Source organism: Phoca vitulina, unplaced genomic scaffold, assembly GCF_004348235.1.
Source record: "Phoca vitulina isolate PV1807 unplaced genomic scaffold, GSC_HSeal_1.0 scaffold23, whole genome shotgun sequence".
NCBI lineage: Eukaryota > Metazoa > Chordata > Mammalia > Carnivora > Phocidae > Phoca > Phoca vitulina.
This window is the reverse complement of record NW_022589726.1, coordinates 16,722,457-16,729,431: the sequence shown is the minus strand read 5'-3', so window position 1 is coordinate 16,729,431 and position 6,975 is coordinate 16,722,457.

Genomic DNA, 6,975 nt, shown 5'->3' with positions numbered 1-6,975 from the left:
TAGTATCCTTTCAGGCTTTGGCTTTTGGTTATCAAGGATATACTGTTTTCATATATTCCCAGCCATAACTGAATTTCCCAGTCCTACTCAGGGTAGATTAACTCTGATGAGGCTGATTTATGTGGTTTTCTAATATATACATCTGTTCCCTAAACTTCATTTGAAATTATTGTATACTTAGGACTTGAGGCAGTACAGACTTTCTGTGGCACACACCTGTTTGGAGCTTCCTAGATAGTTAGGAATTACTCTTGCCTCAAAAGTTGTTTCTTTTAGTGAAGTCTTTAATTCTTTCTATACTCTTTTTCTCAGGATCAACAGTGATGACAGAGAAAAAAATACCAGAATATCGTATGGCACCTAAGACAGTTTTTGGAAAAAGGTTGGCAGGGTACAGAGTAAACACTCTGGATCCTTCAGCAAATAGGAAGATAAACACTGATAGGGTGTGTGTGAGGGTAGAAGGAGTTCTGGGAAGAATACTTCTGAAGCTTTCCAGAGTGAGCAGATGGATATTGGCAAGGAGTCAGAGAGAGTCTGAGTATAATTGTCTTCAAGCTTCCAAGAAAGAAGTTTTAGAATTCTAAAAATACTATGCTAACTGCAAAAATTGTATAAATAAAACAGTGTTAGCAGAGTTTGAAGTGAGTAAGGGATAATGAGATATATGGATAAATTGAATATGAAAAAATATTCAAAGAGACATGGACAGTAAAAATAGAAAGGCTTTCAAATTTAGAAAAAGGGAAAGGGAAAAATGATAAAGGAGAAAGATAGAGTGCCATATTCCCAGAAAGAAAGAGCAAAGATAAAAAGGGATAACACTCAGAAATATCACTCCTTTAATTATTTAGCTTTGTGGAGGAATTACTGTTAATTTGTTTTGTGTTTCCAGGCTTGGAATGGCCACTCAAAATTAGTGCTTTGTATGTATAAATTAATTTGAAGAAAGCAGTGTCTTCATATTTTCCTATTCATTGATATGGTTTACCCTTCATAGTTTATTTTTCATAGTTACTGCATAGATGTTTTGAACATTTTTTAAAAGATATATTACTAATTACTTGGTTATATCACTTATAAATTGTATCATTAAAAATTCTAATTGTTTTTTGCTGGTATATATAAATATAAGTGATTTTTGTATAGTTACCTTATATCTTGGAAATGGTTACAGTTTATTTTTAATTCTGAATGTTTTTCTGTAGATTCTTTTAGATGGTCTATGAACAGAATTATTCCACTTATAAATAATTAACTACAGTTTCATATTTTCTTTCTATTCCTTTTCCCTTCATTTCATTTCTTGCCTGATTGTCCTGGTTGAATCTTTAACACAATGATAGATGACATCCATCTTCATCTCTGGAGAATGCCTTTAATATTTCAACCTTAGTATGATGCTTGCTATTGATTAAGGTAATTCTATTTATATTTTTCTAGAAATTAAAAAATAATAAATGCATACTGAATTTTATCAAATGTTTTTTATGCATTAATTGAGATAATCATGATTTTCTTCCTTTGTTCTGTTCTAACTTTGGTAGACAGAAAGAGATCCATATCCTAATTGCTTCAACCTGCATATATGTTAGATTATATGGAAAGTGAGATTAGGGTGGCAGATGGAATTAAAATTACTAATCAGATGAATATAAAGTAGGGAGATTATCCTGAATTATTTGGCTAGGCCCGATATAATCAACAAGGTCCTTTAACTGTGAAAGAAGAAGGCAGAAAAGTCAATGTGAGTGATGTAGAATGAGAAAGACTCAAACAGCCATCACTAGCTTTGAGAATGGAAAAAGGCCACACCAAAAAATGTGAGCAGACTCTAGAAATTGATTTTCCTCTTTCAGAACTTTCAGAAAGAATGCAACCCTGTCCATATCTTTTTTTTTTAAAATTTTATTATGTTATGTTAGTCACCATACAATACATCATTGGTTTTTGATGTGGTGATCCGCGATCCATTGTTTTCGTATAACACCCAGTGCTCCATGCAGTACGTGCCCTCCTTAATACCCATCACCGGGCTAACCAATCCCCCCTCCCCCCTCCCCTCTAAAACCCTGTTTGTTTCTCAGAGTCCATAGTCTCTCATGGTTCATCTCTCCCTCCAATTCCCCCCCCGCATTTTTCCCTTCCTTCTCCTAATGTCCTCCATGTTATTCCTTATGTTCCACAAGCAAGTTGGTACAGCCACTTTGGAAAACAGTGTGGAGGTTCCCCAAAAATTTAAAAATAGAGCTACCCTATGACCCAGCAATTGCACTACTGGGTATTTACCCCAAAGACACAGATGTAGTGAAAAGAAGGGCCATATGCAACCCTGTCCATATCTTAATAATAGTTTCCAGAGACCCATTTTGGACTTCTGATATCCCGAACTATAAGATAATAAATTTGTGTTGTTATAAGTCACTGTTTAAGGTAATTCGTTATGAAGAAATTGGAAACTAATATACTGACATTGACTGATTTTCAAATATTAATCATCTTGTATTCCCAGAATAAACTGAATTTGGTGATGTCTTATGCTTTGTATTTATTATTGGATTTACTTTGGTAATTTATTGTTTATAACTTTTGCCTTTATCATCATGATAATGATGATTCTGTAATTTTTCTTTCTCATAATATCTTTTTCAGGCTTTGGCATCAAGGATATACTGGCATCATAAAATTAGATTAAGGATATTTCATAGGTTTTTCAACATTTGGGAAGAATTTGGATAAGATTGGTATTTTCTTCTCTAAATTTTAGGTAGAAAGTCCTGGTGAAGCCACCTGGGGCTGCAGTTTACTTATTGGGAAGATTATGAATTCAGTTTATTGAATAGATATATGACAATTTAAATTCATTGTTTCTTCTAGACAGACCTTTCTCTGGCTCCCGGAGTGGTCTTTCAGCAACAATGCCCTTATGATTCCCAGAGACCTTCTACTTTAACAGGAAGGATTTGTGACACACATCATGAAATCTTTAGAGAGCCTATGGATCTAGCTGAAAGGTACCATGAGATACTGGATTTCTGAGATCTTAGCAAAGCGTCCTTTTTAATCTCATTTCTATTTATATTTTATGATGTGCAGCTAGAAGAAATACTGATGACACTTTTGACATTTTGCCTGAAAATCTCCTTAGCTAGATCGAACACTTCCTTAGGTACATTTCTATATTCTGCGTTACTTCAGGCAAGGGATTTCCCAATTTTTATGCCACTATATAGCAAAGTTTCCCTGAGCTCCAGGTTTTTTTTTTTTAATTACTGAGAAACCTTTATTGAAAAGTATTTAATACAAATAAAGGTATAATAATTACTAAGCATCATTGGAAGACACAATTCAGAAGAGAATCTTGTTTGAGCACCAAAAAAAAAAAAAAATACAATTATATTCCACATAACTTTAGGAAAAAGCAAAATAGTGCAAATAAAGCTACCCACATTACCTACACTGTCATCATAACACATCTGTACTGTAACTGGGCAAGACAGTTTAATTTATGGAACGAATCCGACAATACTTTTAAAGTTTGTCTGGCGATATGTAATTATTAAAGAATTGAATTCATTTATGAAAGCAAATACTAAGAAATACCATAGGTCACTAATCATCTGCTAAGAATATGAGGTTTTGAAAAAATGCCATTGAAGGTCCAATTCCTTTTTTCATGAACAAGTCACTGATTTCTCAGTCAGCTTTTCAGGTGGAATCTCTAGAGTCTGAGATATTGTGATGAATAGGAAAGATGTATGTTACAAATTACCACATTTCTCTGGAAGAAACTGATTGTCAGATGAAAGTCTATTGATGAGTTTAAGCAGGTAAAAAATATTTAGTACTTATTTTGTGTTTTTGTATTGTGTTAAATATTGTCACAGATTCAGAAGCAGCAAAAAGCATGGCTACAAACTTTTAAAAGCTAGTAGTAATAATTAAAAAGTATTAGACACTAAACTCTAAGGTACTGTTTCTTCATGGAAAGAGTTCTAAGTAAGGGGACATTGGTGAGGTCAGAAAAATAAGGAGAGGCTTCATGAGAGGAATGGAGTGTGGATTTCAGTTTGAAAGGTGGGGAGGTAAGAAGACAGACAGAGAACAAAGTGTGCTCTAGCTTTTAATAACATTTTCCTCAGTTTCCTTTAAGCCCTCACCAACAAGCTTCAGTCTTGTCGGGTGCTGGCTAATTATTGCCTTTTATCTCTTACTTCTTATTCCCTGTACCTTTTCTAAAAGACAATGACATATGTTTTAGGTTTTTGTTATCACAGCATCTCATTTCTGGTACCAAAATCCATATTTGATCATCTACTTCTGCATAACAAAATACTAAGATTTTATACAATAACCACTTTTCTATGCTTAGAGAATCTGCAAGTGAGGTATTTGGCTAAGGCACAAAAGAGATGTCCTCTCTCTTTCTCACTCTGTCTGGGGCTGAAATCATTTGGAGGCTCTTTCAGACATATTTCTTTTACTTGGTCTGGGATGACATTAAGATTCAGTTTAGTTAAGACTGTGGACCAGAATGCTTATACATGAACATTTTTTGCAGCTAGGACTCCTCAGTATGGTGGCCTCAAGGTAGTTAACACAGTGCATTTGGTTTATCTCCTTAGCCAGATCCAAAAATTCATTAGGTATATTTATTTACCACTAATTACTTTAGTGTATATTTCTACTAAAAATTTTCTTACAAAACCAGAATATAGTTTTTCATTTTAGTAACTTCAACATTGACCATACTTTTATGTCCTCTAAAAAATGTACCCAATATCAGTCAGCATTTGACCCAAGAAAGATCCCTTATAAAATTTTATTAGTCTAGTACATGATCATATATGTCATTTAATTACTTGGGGTCTTAGTTTTCTTTATTTTGGAACATTGTTTCTGACTTAAAAACATCTTTTATGACATTGATAAGCTTAAGAATACATTTCCCTTCCCATTTTTGAAAAAAGTAAGAATTTCCTCATTTGGGTTTTTAAAAATTTTTCCTCATAATTAGATTCAGGTTACACTTTCCCCACTTGAGTACTACATAGGGGATATTGTGTCCTATGCAGGATAAATGATTAATTCTTAAGAGGCCAATTCATGTGGATTTCCAAAGCCTATTGTGTACACTTACAATGGAATTATTGTAGACTCAAGGCTTGATGCAGTACAAACTTCCTGTTAAAAGATGTGGTCTTGAGGTTTTGGTATGAATTACTATCACCCCAGAATCTGTTCTCATGAAAGGGCTGTAAGTCTTTTTTTGGACAATGGTGCAACATAGATGAATAGTAATGGCAGATAAAAATCACACAATGTCCAAGAAACTTGAGCAGGTTTTTCCACAAATATGTGCCATTGTGCAAAATCAAACAAGTGTGATGATCCAAGAAGGTAAATGTCAGGGTAGAGGGTGGTGAACAGGAAGAAGGAGGCTTGATTGAATTTCAAGTTCTGCTTGGCACCATATTCAGATGACACCGCTCTAAGGAAGAAAACTGTGGAACTATGAGTGTTGTCAGATGTCTAGGAGGGTAATTGATGATCAAAGATCGATGGAGTAAGTGTGAGGGTTGAGGGAGGTAAGGAGGAGGAAAAGGTAGGTTCCTTTAAGTGTTCTAGGATGCCCCTGACACTGTATTCAGAAAGGTGTTTTGCTAGGATGTCAGTGAGGACATTCTAAAAGTGTCATTGTTTTCAGATTTTCAGGAAGGAGATTTTGGATGCCTGAGAATGATGCACAGTCTGCAACATTTAAGTAAAACAAAGGCAATTTGTTAGCAAAGATTGGATGTGGTCAAGGGATGATGGGAGCTATCAATTATATGAGTGTGACAAAGACATTCGGACTAGAGAGAAGTGTAGAGAGAAACAGGAAGATCTTCAGAAAATGAAAAGAATGCAAAATACAATAAAAGAAGAAGTAACAATGCAGTATTTCTCGAAAGACAGAGACAAAAATAAAGCAATAAATTTAGAAACTATCACTCTTCTGAATGTTTAGCTTCATAGGAGAGCATTTTGTGGTTTGCTCTGGGTTTTCTAGCAGGGAGCAGCCATTCACACTTAGTGGGAAGACGATGGGCAATGGTAGAAACTGATATAAACTGTGAGTGGGATGAGCTTGGATTGGGAAATGAAGAGGAACTGGGGGGATATTTAGAAGTTCCTTTTGTTGATTATGAAAAGCCAATGGTGGGGAGAATTTGTGCTTAGGAGAGATCTTTCTGACAGCAAAATAATTAACAAGGACACATGGAAGTTCTGGAAAGACCTTCCCTGGGTTTTCATTACAGGAAGTACTGTGAGGAGTTAAGGTACACTGAGTAATGGATATGCTTCACTTGTGTGTGTGGAAGTCGTATCTTCCTCTGTGGGTGTATGTTGCTTTTTGTGCAACTCTCTGTATATCCAGATTTCTTTCATTATAGATTTGAGACAATTAAGTACCTTTGGAGCTAAATAGCATTGGAACTCACTCTCTCTTAATTTTGTTTATGGGATTCCTGCCTGCCTAAATCTTCTTCCTCTATTTTATATCATAACTCACAGGCATAGCCTGAGACTCTGCTTTTCAAGATGTCATCCACATCCACTTGTCCTTACTTCTCATAGTATACTCCCTCCCTGATCCTTTAAGAAAAGTTCTCTCTCTTTGTTTGATGCTTTTATATGAATTTCTATTGTATTCATTTATGTGTTCATAACTCATTTCTCAGGAGCTTACTAAGTGCTTGGTACTCTTCTAAGTCCTATGGAGTAGAGTTGAACAAACTAAACTTTTGTTCCCTTAGATTTTATTTATTGAGGAGAGGCAGAAAACCAAAGTGCAAGACACAAAGAGCGAAGAAAATTATCAAATAACAATAAATATTATGATGGGAATAGAATCAAGTTCCGTGATGGTGGCTGAAGGGTACTTCAGTTTGGAAGCCATCAGAGACTCTCCTGAAGAGGCGATGTTGAGGT